The sequence below is a fragment of the Lemur catta genome, chromosome 20 (genome assembly GCF_020740605.2).
Source record: "Lemur catta isolate mLemCat1 chromosome 20, mLemCat1.pri, whole genome shotgun sequence".
NCBI classification, from domain to species: Eukaryota; Metazoa; Chordata; class Mammalia; order Primates; family Lemuridae; genus Lemur; species Lemur catta.
Window position 1 is genome coordinate 8,191,998 of NC_059147.1, and position 13,278 is coordinate 8,205,275.

Genomic DNA, 13,278 nt, shown 5'->3' on the forward strand with positions numbered 1-13,278 from the left:
CCCACCAGGCATAGAATCACTGAATTCTTTGTTCATGATTACAGCATTAAATACAACACTGCCTCTTCATTTTATAGCAAAAGTAGTAAAGCAGTACCTAAAGTTCAAGGTGTTTACTTTCTGTCCATGTCCCTCATCACCCAGAAGAAGTTGGTTTTGCAGAACAATGGCGTGGCCTACTGAACCATCAGCTGTGAGAGACAATATCTTGGCAGACTGGATAATTGTCCTAGGTAATACATAGTATGTTCTGAGCAAACTACAGGCCGAGGTTATGGTGTCATTTCTCTCATAGCCAGAAAACAAGGGAGCAGGAAATAACTTCTAGGAGAGTGTTTCTCCTCTCACTATCGCAACTCAGAATTTAAAAAAGTATTTCCTTTATATTTCCATAATTCTAGATTTTGCTGGCTTAGGGGTCTTGATACCAAGGGAGAAATGCTTTCTTCCACAAAGGACACAATTGCTCCATTGAATATAAAGTGAGACGTCCTACTGGCCACTTCACGTTCTTCAAAAGTTCAGTGTTGTCTAAGACGATCGCTCCTTATTATAAAGGAGAAGGGTCTTTTGCCACCCAATGGGAATGAGGAAAAGAAGGAATGGAACCCAACGTCTCCTATTGCTGCCCTTTGCTGTGATAAATATTAATGGAAAGTGGCAGAAACACTAAACTGGTCCTACCACCAAGGCTCGGGCCCTGGAAATGAATGACCCACCAGATGAATCCCCAACAAGCTGGATGCTGATGGTGGCAAAGGGGACATGGACTAGATTGCAGAAGAAAGACGTTTTAAATGCCAAATGCAACCGCAGGACCCAGTGCAGGAACAAAGACTGAGGAAGCTACCCATATTTTTTCCTTGCTCTCTATCTAGATATTTATTTATATTAACTAGTTTTATTTTTCACTACTATTTCATTTGGTGTGTATTCATGGTGAGTACCTTTATAAATTATACTTGAGGTTTCAGGTATCAAGATAGGATTAAGACCAAAGAAAGAACATCACTTGGAGATGGATTCAATGACTGATAAGGATTTGAGTCTTCCCTTTTGGAAGTGAAGATGAGCTGTTTTTGTTTGTTCTGTAGGTAGTTTTCATTATATTAAGCAAAAGCATGTTGTTGATGCTATTCTTATTTTCTGGAAGTTCAGTGGAATAAGGAGAGTAGGCATGGCGTTGAGTAACCAACATGGTGAAACGTGACAGAAAACGTAGAATGGCTCACTCACCACTATGCGAAATTCCTTTTAGTATTCCTTCTTCACAGTAGTAGCTACAAAGCTAAAGATGGCATTTCCTTAACTCTCTCACAGCTATAGATTTGTAAGTAGCCACACTTCATCAAGTTGATCCACCTGTACGAAATTAGAAGACAAATATCACAAGTCTGAGGCCATTTGCCTTTTCTGGTAAATGTGGTGTAAGCAAATCTTTCTTTGATTCTTTCACTGATAGTTGAATCAATGTTTCTCATGTTCATTTCCTGGCTTCAGGGATGCTGAGCCCAAACCAGTGGCTGAGGCAGAGTTCCCACTGGAATAACCGTTTGGTAGGGGAGATAGAGCAGTTCTCCCAGTGTACAGTATCCAAGCCTGCTTTCCCATCTCTCCCAGACCTTAAATCAACTGTCTGATACCACATACTATATCAGAGTGGATCTATTGTCTGCAACTAAATCTCTGATCAGTATAAGAGAACGGTAAATATTCAAATAGAAACTTTTATCTTAACTCTGTCTTTCTCTGGAAAAGCCTACCTCCTCTCCTTTGCACTGAGCTCCTGTTACTAATATATTTTCTCATTGTTGACTTTTTTCCCATCACAGTAATTTACTTTGTTGCTCAACTCTCTTCCCCCTCACCCTGTAGAATGTACATATTCTGATGACAATCCCCTGTAATTTATCCATATTCTGGTAACAGCATATTGAGTTTCCTCAAACTCAATGTTGGCAAAACATCCTCTCCCACTCTCGGTCCAGGAGGTTAGCGCACGTGACCTAAACCTTGCCAATCAGCATGTTCTATATCCTTAGCAACAGCAATTGGTTCAGGAGGGAATTGTGATGCAGGGTCAGAACAATGAGAGTGTGCCTGGGACTTTGGTCAGAACTGTCATAAACTTGGAGCCCTTGCACTGGGCTCTCTGAGGTGACAGACTATAAGTCTGGGCTATCTTGCCATATTAGCATCACTTGAAAAGAAATTGAGAATGAAACCAACAGAAAGCAGAATTTAGAAACTGAGAGAGAGAAATCAATTCTGATGATGTTATTTGACCATATCTTTAAAAAAAATTAAAAACTACAAACAAAATGTAAACATTACCTGAAATTCTACCATTCAGAGATAACTTCAGTTAACATTTTTATGACCATGCTTTTATATATCTCTAAATAAGAACACACACATAGGTTTTCATAAATGAGATCATATTATATATAGTTTTATTGTAAACATTTTCTTTTTATACTATAATTCAATTTTGTTATCATCCCCCTTTCCCTTCTTTTTCTCTCCCCATTTTTCATTCTTCCACCCCAGTTTCCAGCAACAAGTGTTAAGGGCCTAGTATTTTTGTTTCCAAGCATTTCTTCATGACCAAAGAAATATGTATAATCATTAATATATGTATTTAGAATTATATTGTTATTGTTATTTCTTGTTGTTATAACAATGGTATTATACCATATGCTTACCTCTACATGTAGATTTTCTCATTTAACAATACATTATGGAAACTTTTCTGGTTAAATGATACACATTTAACTCATTACAGATTCTTTTTGACTTACGATGTGGTTGTGTCCTGATAAATCCATCATAAGTTGAAAATACCCTAAATCCAAAATGCGCTTAATACACCTAACCTACTGAACATCATAACTTAGCCTAGCCTACCTTAAATATACACAGAACACTTACAGTAACCTACAGTTGAGCAAAATCACCAAACACAAAGCCAACTATCTATTAAAGTGTTGAATATCTCTTGAATATTGTACTGAAAGGGTCGTATGAGTAATCAAGGTATAGTCTCTACTAAAGGTATATTGCTGTAGCACCATTGTAAAGTTGAAAAATCGTTAAGAGAAACCATAGTAAGTCAGGGACCATTTGCATTTTGAATGGTTGAAAAATAGTACATACTGTGGATGTAGTATGTTTCATTCAGCCCTTCCTCCATCACTTGGTATTTATTTGTTTCTTTTCATTTGTTTCATTCTTTTCTCTTTCTCTCACTGCAAACTGTGCTAGAATAAAGATATCACTTTATACTGGTGTAGTTTTTTACCAGCCAGATTCCCAGGAATGAGATTGCAGGATCAAAAGCTCTATATGTTTCACTTTAAAGGCTTGTTGCCAGATTGCTTTCCAAAGGGCTGAAACGATTTCTATCTCCATCAGCAATGTGCAATGCCTTCACTTTGGCACATCACCAGCACTGGCTGATAATACGCTTAAAATGTTTGCATTATTTCTTTAATTAGAAATGTTCCTGATTAGTATTGAGGGCAAGCATCTTTTTGTATGCTTATTGACCATTTGGATTGCCTCTTCTCTAAATAAGCTATTCATATGCTTTTCTATTGCATTGTCTTTTTATTATTAATTTGATGATGCAGAAGATGCAATCAAAATCACAAGATAAATACTATTTTAGGAAAATCTGCAACATACATATGTATGTGTATCTATGTGTATGTGTGTGACAAATAAATGGTCAATATCTATAATAGACTAAGAAAGTCTTTATGATTCTAAACTTTTACCCTCAGACAATGGAATATGGCATGGAGAAGAATGAAAAAGCCAGCTGATTTGCTCAAAAGTCTGTAACTCCCAATGCAGCATACCTGAGAAAAATTTGGAACCCCAAACAGCCCAGTTGAGAAGACAAAGTTCATTCCAAAAAGGAAAATATAATAGGAAATGTGAAATGAAAATAATGAAGAGAAAAGAGGCTGCAGCTTTAAACAGCAGTGAGTCAAGGCAGGGCTGCTCAGGCTCAGAATCCAGGCCAGGAGTGAATCAGACAGAGTCTGCTAAAAGTCACCCTCCGTCCTTCCTGCTACGCTTCCTATGCTGCTCACCACTTTTAACCACAGTGTGGGTGTCCTGTCATACACACCATGCAGAGCCCCAGATTGTCACTCATGTCTGCCACAGCAGATCTAAAAGGTAGAGTATCTTGGTGGGCCTCACAGCTGGCAAGAAGACCAGAGTCACAGAAGAATAGTGTTTGCAATGATTCTGAGAACATGGCCCACTCCCCCACCAGCTGCCAAGACTTGGCCATTGGCAGTCTGTCTTACATTGTCCAAGTTGCCATAACAACATGTTATTCTTAAATATAAATATAACCTTACAGATTCACCCCCCACCCACCCAATTGGGGAGTTTAAGTTGGTTTCCTGTGTGTATAATGGGTTCTTAAGACATAATCAAAGAACATTCAATATGGAGGAAACCTAGAAACGAACCAGGTCAATATGTAGCATGTGTATACACACTCTTTCTTCCTACATCCATAGCAGACATCACCAATCATAGAATTCTTTCCTTTGGAGTGTGGACGTAGCTCTAAAACTCTTCTTCATTCAGTGCTCTTTAAAAATGGATCCAAGTTGGTCGGTGAGGTGAACACAGTTAGCCATCCCTGACCAACTTGACCCAGAGATGATAAAGGTGAGGTTCAGAGGGGAAAATATCAAATAGCACAAAAGAAGTAGCAGAACCAGACAGGATGGGACATGAAAGGTCTGGAAAAGGGAAGAAATTCAATTTATTGAGTGCATTTGAGTCATGTTTATTGAGGTATTGTGTTTGCTGCTTTGAGCATGTTATCTCAGGACAGAACTCACGTCTTCTGAGTGTGCTACAGTAGTCACTCTCTCGGTCAGTGTCCTTTGTGGACAATAGCAAGTACACAAGACACAGTGCCAAGATCACGGCTCCAGCTGCACGTGGGGACTGAGTGCTGCTAACGAGGCCATGAATGCAGTGTGACGAAAGCTATGACCTCACTCTCCTTATCTCTACGCTCTCATTAGCTGGTTCCACTTTAGCATTATGACTTTGATCTCAGCCATGTATGTATTTAATATATGTAAGAGCCAGTTAGCTTGGCACAGAAAAAACTAGCTCTAGGGCCACCTGTTGCATTAGTGGGAAGTACTATGCTTTCCCACCTTGGCCAAGCACTACCCTTTATCATAAAAGGAGCCAAATAAAAAACTGAGTAGCTTAATACAACCTATCTGCTCTACCAAACACCATCTAATCCTCTCCCGGACATCTCATTACCACCATCCTCACCACGGATCATCGGCGAGATTATGGCATAGAGACATATGACAATGAGATAACATTGTCATTGATGATGATATTGAAGTTATCTGACTAATAGGCACTGTGCTCCTTCACTGTTCCACAGAATTTAATCAGCATTTTCAGTATGCTCTGGGGTATCAGAGAAAAAGATGTTGGGAAGCAAATTCAACAGCATAGAGTCAATAAATATATTTTTACATAATTCGGCATGGACTTTGAAGTCAGGCAGACACGGGTTTATGTCTTGGCTCTGCCGTTTAATTCTGCTTAATTGTGTGACTTTGGACAAGTTACTTAACTCCTCTGAGTCTCAGTTTCTTCAACTGTAAAATAAAATGTGAGTAATGATGAGATAATGAAGCATGAGAATATTAGGCATAGTTCTTGGCACATAGTAAACTTTTAGTAAGTGCTTAATATGATTAAATAGTTTAATATTAAGAGTAAAAAGTAATTAGTAGTAATAATGTCTATTGCTACTACTACTACTAATAATAATAATGGACATTTGTTTATCTCCCTCAGCCCCCATAATTATCTTCACCCTCCTTCCAATTCATTCTTCGCACACTTCCCCAGATGAGCTTTAATTCACTCAATTTCTCAGGGAAAGGCCATTTCCTCTCCAGCTACACAGAAGATTTCATCTTGAGAGTCAAATTAAGTATCTCTTTCTGGGAAGCTCCCTCTCACCACCTAGGAGCCATCTTTTGCTTCTGACCTTCCACACCATGCCCCTGTCACTTCTTTCAGTCCACACGTGCTTATCACATGCCTCCATGTGGCAAGCATTTTATTCACACACTCGCCTACCACGTGGGATTGCATTTGGGTCTCTGCATTTGCTGATCCCTCAGTCTGCCACGTTTTCCCACCTTCCTCCAAAACTTCCCATAATTGATCTTCTCTGTTTTGCAGGTGTCAGATCAGGTACTGCATCTGCAGAGAAGCCTTCCTCTATCCTGGTCTTCCAGCAGCATTCCCCTGTCCCCACTAGCTACTCTTCAATCTCCTTTCTTCATTTGTTTACACATTTTTCCGTATCCCTCTCCTACTGGAAGGTAAACTCCATTAGACCAGGAATTTTGTCTGTCTTGTTCATTTCTGTACCCCCAACACATAGAATATTACCTAGCACATAGTATGTGCTTAATAAATATTTACACAATGAATAAATAAGTTTTTGCTTTTTCCTTCAATAATTTTAGAAACTTCGGGGCAAAACCTTCTAGAACAGATATTTCTTTTATATCTGTGCTTCAGACAGTATTACTCAAGGGTTGAATAAAACAGCTGGCACTATATCAGTTCAATGGGAAATAATATTAGGATGTGTGTCTTCATCATATCCTCACTAGATTATAAGCTCCTTGGGGGTAAAGTCACCTCTTTGTCTTTGCTATGCTTCCTGTAGTGCCCAGCAAGCACCATGAAATGCACATTTATAGTAAGAGCTTAGTTATGTCAAATGGAATCGAACAGAATAGCACAAACGTCTGCAGAAATGTTCAAACACACACAAGAGACAACAATAAAACTGCAAACTCATACCCGGTTCCTCTGCAGCATTGGCTCAGATCTTAGAAAAGCATCATCTATAATTAGGAGTTTTGTTCTTTTTATATCTGAGGGATGAGAAAGGAGTTCTTACTTTCTGGGTGGCTGGGAAAACAGAAAATAAACCCCCGTCTGAAACAAAAATGAAGATGGTTCGATTATTTTCATTTTATCACTGGAACCCTGATTAAATGTGCCAGTCTACATTTCCTCATTCTTCAGTGGACCCTCTTTGTAGTCTAAGCCCTGTCAACCCTGACCAAGTATATCTTTTTCTGCTGGCAGTCGGGGCTGATAACAAAGATAAGCCAGTTTAGTGTCTAGGAGGCATCTTTTAGCTGTTATGGCAAATGACCTTTGCACTATCTCATATATTAATAAGGAGGAAGGTGGTGGCTACCAATTATTGAGTGCATGTTATGTGACCAATGCTAAAATATGTTAGGTGGGTCACATGTATTAACCATGTAGTTCTTACAAAAACCTGTGACTAGGCATTATTGTTGGCATTTTACATACATTAAAAAAGAAAAAGCCAAAGCTGGAACTGATGACATAGGAATATAGCCTATAGCTTGATTGATAGTATTGCACCAATGTCAACTTCCAGTATCGATAATGTACTGTTGTAGCTGAGATGTTATCATTGGGAGAAACTGGGTGAAGTGTGCAAGAGAACTCTGTCCTATGCATATAATATGCTCTAAAATTATTTCAAAATTAAAGTGTTTAAAACAAAGGCAAATCCCGGGACAAAAGGAGGTTAAGTATCTTGCCCAGACCACAGAGCTCATATGTGAAGAGGTCAGTTTGAAGCCAGGTTGACCTGGTTAGAGCCAGGCCTTAACCACCATTGCACTGCACTGCTTATAGGCCATGCTCCTGGCTTCTCACCCTTCCTCCTCTCAGATAACACAAATGCCTTAGTTCCATGTTCTTCTCACCTTGGCTACCAGGAAGCTCAGAGCTAAGTGATACCAAATTGCAGCATCTATTGGCTATTATTGGAATATCTGTTTCTTTTCTCTTGGATCACTTTCCTTCCAATATCCATCTACCTTGGACTTTCTTAGATCCACTTTATCCTTTTTACTTATTTATTTTGGTCTTTTGGGATATCACAGATCCTTTTAGAAAAGATTCCAGATTACAAATAAAGTTAAGGCCCTTTCTCCCCAAGCTATAAGAATACTTTTGCCCTCCAGTTTGTTTCTGAACCTAGGGGTCAACTCACACCACTCAGCCAGCATCCGCAGTCCAGGCCCTAAGACTAGGGAGGCGCCCAAGGCAAGGGACTAGGTACAAACCAATGACCTTAAAGTTGTAAAAGGTGACAGACCTTTCCTATCTTCATTTTATTTTCTAAAAATTAAATACTTGGCAAGGTTTTCCTCGAGCTAATTAGCATCTCTTCTTAACATTTTAAGTAACTGCTCATTTAGAGCAGTGAATGATTGCTCTGAGATTAGAGTGTAGGGAAAATCTTTCTGTTGGGAATTATCTACTTATGCGGCTGTTTGTTTGAAGCCGAGATAAACAGAGATTTTTTTTTTTTTCCTTCTCAACATGCCATGCATAAGAGAACAGGGTGATTAATGAAACTCTGCTTTTTGCCAATAAATTTTTGACTTCAGATACAAGCTCATAGTTGTCGAGTTTTCTGAGTTTTTTATTTTTTTATTTTTTTTAACCCATAGGAAAAAGAAAGCCGCACCATCCAGATTCTAGAGCCCATTTAAATCTGTTACATTGTGAACTATTCTTGGTTTTTAAAATGGTTTAGGTAATTTTTCATTGGCTCTACTGGGAATGCCACTTTGTGCTCTGTTATTTATAATCTGCAGAAATTAATTATGCTGCTAATTAACAGCTTGCAAACAAATTATTGCTCAAGGAGTTATTTATTCAGTTATGAAAGCACAACTTCAGGGTTCCGCGTAGATCTTTTCTGACAGCTCTTTTATTTCTTGCTTTTGTGTCTGAATTTTTCTGCTTCTAAGGTTCAGTGAAGTTCTGCTTGGAGGGGTGGGGATTAGTCAGGATTTCACTGGCCAGGAAGTGTGCCAGCTGCTCTACTGGGGGGGGAGGAGAAAGACAAGAGGGTTGCACAGTCTGCCTGGGGTTGATAAAGAAATTTTTTACATGAGTGGTGGGTTTTCTGACAATGGGGCTTCACACATCCACTTTTGCTTTTCCCAGGCTCTTAGGAGAGTTCTGGAGACAATACTGGCATCAGACAAGGAGGACGGCAGAACTGCAAACACGTGCCACACAGACCACTACTCCTCATACCTGTGCTCATGGCAGACAGCAATAACTGATCACAGATTCTACTTCAGCCTCAGAATCCTCAACACAGTCTTCCAAATAGGCATTACAAACTGTAGGAGGAAAGCACTGATTAGAGTGGGTGGTTTGATATTCCCAACTCATTCCTAACTAGGCTGTGAGATTAGCCAATGGGGTGGGGAAACTATAGACAAAAAAAGCTCTTTCAAGACCTCAGAGGGACAGTCAGGACACTGCCTGACTATAACTGATCCACCCTGCCCAGGGAGACACCAAAGTATTGGGCACTGACAAAAACATAAAGGGCTAGTTCCAGGGGGAGGGCCATGTTGGACAGGCCTTGGCCTTGCTGGGGCAAGGAGTCCACAAGAGGAAGTGAAAAGACTACCAGGCAGGCTCTAGTCCCTCTGGTCCTGAGTCCTTGCATGCCACGCAGTGGCTGTGCACAAAGGAATGAGGGACTGGATTTGAATTTCGGTGCTAACCTGATTACTGCCTAACATCAGCTGAGTCCCTTTAAGTGCTTTGAGCCAGTTTCCTCATCTGGAAAATGGCAACAATAAACTCCTATCATGCATAGAGAGAAATGTACAAAGATGTTCATCACAGTCTTGTTCACCGTAGTAAAGACAGGAAAAATTTAATTGTCAGTAGAGAATGAACAAATAGACTGATGTTTAGTCATGGCTGGAATGCTCTACCACAGTTAAAATGAACAAACTAGATATACGTATAATAAGGTCAATAAATCTCAAAAGCTAAGTGAATAAAGCAAAGTGCAAATGATAGGAGGTGTATAATACAATATGTGGTATATATTCCATATTTTTGTTTATGTTCCTGCCTTCTACAAGAATAAACATATGCTTGGGAGTGATAGTCAACAACCTCAGGATATTGTTTCTTTTGTGGAAGGATAAAAGGGAAGGCAGAGTTTTTCAGTTACCTATTATGTGTAATAAACCACCTCAAAATTTAGTGTCTTAAAGTAACAATTTATTATTTCTCACAGTTCTGTATATTGACTGGAAGGTTCTGCTTCCTGTGGTGTTGGCTGCGATGTTGAGATGGCTGGATGGTCCAAAGTGGCCTCACCCACAAGACCGGCAGTTGGCGCTGGCTGCCAGCAGGGAGCTCAGCCCGGGCTGTCAGCCAGGGGCCTCGTCCTCACCCGTGAAGGCCTTTCCGTGGGGCTGCCTGGGCTTGGTCAGCATCATGGCTGGGTCTTGAAAAGTGTTCCAAGTAGAAAAGATGGAAGCTTCTTATCTCTTAACGACCAGCCCTAAAGTTATACAAGGTCACTTTTGGCACATTCTATAGGTCAAAACAAGTCATGGGGCCATCCCAGACTTAAGGGTAGGGAAACTCAGCTCCACTCCCTGATGGAAGGATGTGCAAAGAATTGACAGCCATCTTTATCCACCACACAGACGTGAGGACTGACTACAGTTAACAGTGACTGTGCACCATGTCTTTTTCTTAGACATTAACCATATCTGTTATCAAAGTGAAGTCTCTCAGAAGTCCCACAATACAGAACATTATTTCAGTTACCTTTTTTAAAATATGTGTTTCATTTATTTCTGTCTGTACATATTTTCCACTTTTATTAACCCGGTTTTTTCCAAAGTGAGTTGACCACAAATACTCTTCATGTTCACAGAACGCCTCGAACTACCATTTTTGCTTTGGTTTGAGAAATTACCGTTCTAAATGAAGTAGATTTTCGTAGTTTAGAGTTGCTTAAAGCAGAGTTCAAATGACAGGTATCCCATGTCCCTTGGAGAAAAAGTTCTTCCGCATAAATTAGAAAACTTAATAAACACCCTGACACTGTCTGCATGACAAAAGCCAGGCCCAGACAGGGCAGGGGCTCCAGCAGAAAGGGAACAAGAGGGATCTGGGTTCTGTCACCGGCTCAGGCCTCCGCAGACTTTCAGCATTTCGCTGTTAATTCCTCTGGCCTAGGAATGATGCACTCTAGAACTTAATTTGCATCAGGAATAAAAATCTACAAGTAAAATGCCATCAACCTGTACTGCTACACCCACCTGGGTAATTATTAGAGATGAGCTGCTGTGAGTCACGTCAAAGACCAGTGTTCTCCTCCTGAGCACAGTCCAGCATCCAGCGGGCGGCTGTGACGTTCGGCAGCCTCGGCGTCCGCGTTGCAATCGCATTACAAGGGGGAAAACAGCTCTGCGCTGATTTCATAATTATCATGATCTACTATTATGATCCATCACCGACAGAGCAGTCAGTGAAGCCCCAATAAATCATCGTTATTTATATTGCAACAAATTACTAGGAAGTACCATTGAGAATCATAATTCACACTCACTTCAGACCATAATTGCCTATATATGACTGTCTAGGTACGTTACAAAGGTAGCACAGGAGGAAAAAAAACTGTAAGCTGCACTGTCTTGAAGACTTGGCTTCCCTTAACAAGTTTTTAAGCTTTGCAAGAGAGGAGAAGCCTAGTCTTGCTATTTCTTCCCCCTAATATCTGTCCTGGTCTCCCTGGATCATAACAAAAGTGGGCTGAGGTCTAGGGTCCACCTTTAGGATGAATACTGGCGAACTTTACAATGTCTGGGACTTCACACTATTCCTGTGAAAACAGCTAAAGACACTGGGAGTGCTTATCCCGGAGGAAAGAATACTCAGAGAAATGAAATACTCGGAGCGTTGACCCACAATGCTACCACCGCAAGAGGAGTTAGGCTCTGTCACCAACAGTGTGCAAGTAGGGGATACACAGCCCCGTGCTTTAGACAAGATTTGGCTCCAGATAAAAGTTGGAGTCAATAGCCATTTTCAATAGTTTTTAGCCACCAAATTCTCAGAATCACTAAGGGCACTGTGCCAGCCATATTGGAGGCTGAGGAAAAACCAGTAATACTGGTCTTGTCTTTATTTAAAATTGTGATGCTTTGTTCATCATGTATTTTTTGCATTAATTTTAATTTTTAAAAATATTACATGAAAATATTATTTATTTTAGTTACTGACTTTTTGGGTACTCCCTTTAGTTTTGCATCCTTGAAGAGTGCCTCAACCATTTCTGCTAGTCTCACCCTGCTTAATTTTCTCACAGATACAATTGTTATTCCCACTTTAGAGATGAGAAAGCTGAGGCTTGGGCAAGTTAAGTAACTTGCCCAGGTCATGTTCTGAACAGGTCCAAAAGCCTGCTGAGAGGAAGGACAACTCATAGACTTCTTTGGTCTGCTCCTTCACTCGTATCCTGCACTACATAGCTGAGCAAAGAAGCTAGACTAGATTGAGTTCCACTTGAAAGGCAAAGACCCAGAGGAACAATGTACCATAGCAGAAAAGAGGAGATTGGCTTTAAGTCCAGCCCACTTGATCATCACCACAGAGCAGAATCTCTTAACTAAGGGTCTATGAAAGTCCACCAACTCCCCAAGAGTTATATGAAAAGGTGTACGTGAGTGTGTGTGTGTGTGTGTGTGTTCTGGACAAAGGAGGATCTTTAGGTGTTTTCAAATTCTCAAAGGGACCCTTGACTCACAAAAATTTACAACTATAGCTATAAGAATTTGGGTAACTTTCACTGTAAAGTCTTATAGTAAAGGATCTATCAACAATCTTCGAATTGCATCTTTATCACAACCAAGGAGTATTCAGAAAAATAACATGCAGTTATGGGAGCCAAAGATCCAGCAGAAGCCTCGCATCACAGTGTACCCTTCTAAAGGCTTCGTTGGGCATAATTTGTTATCATTCCCCAAGAAAGGAACTTTAGAGGTCACCTCGTCCCATATCCCAATCTCAACCCCATTTTATTTATATACTAATAAAATGACAGAAATGGTATGACCTGTCCCCTGTCACAGCTGGACAGGGCTGGAGTTAAAGCTAAAGCGAGACCCCCAAGCCCCTTTCTCCATTGAAGCAGCTGGCTCCTGTTAGACGAGCACACTCAGGACCTGGTTAACTCAATACCCATGTGCTCTGTTAAGGTCTGAGCCCAGTACACGTGCGCTAATGCTTTATGTACCGTAGCCCCTCACCTAGGATTCACACCCCAAGGTTCCACTGCTTTGCATCTTCTTTCAAATATAA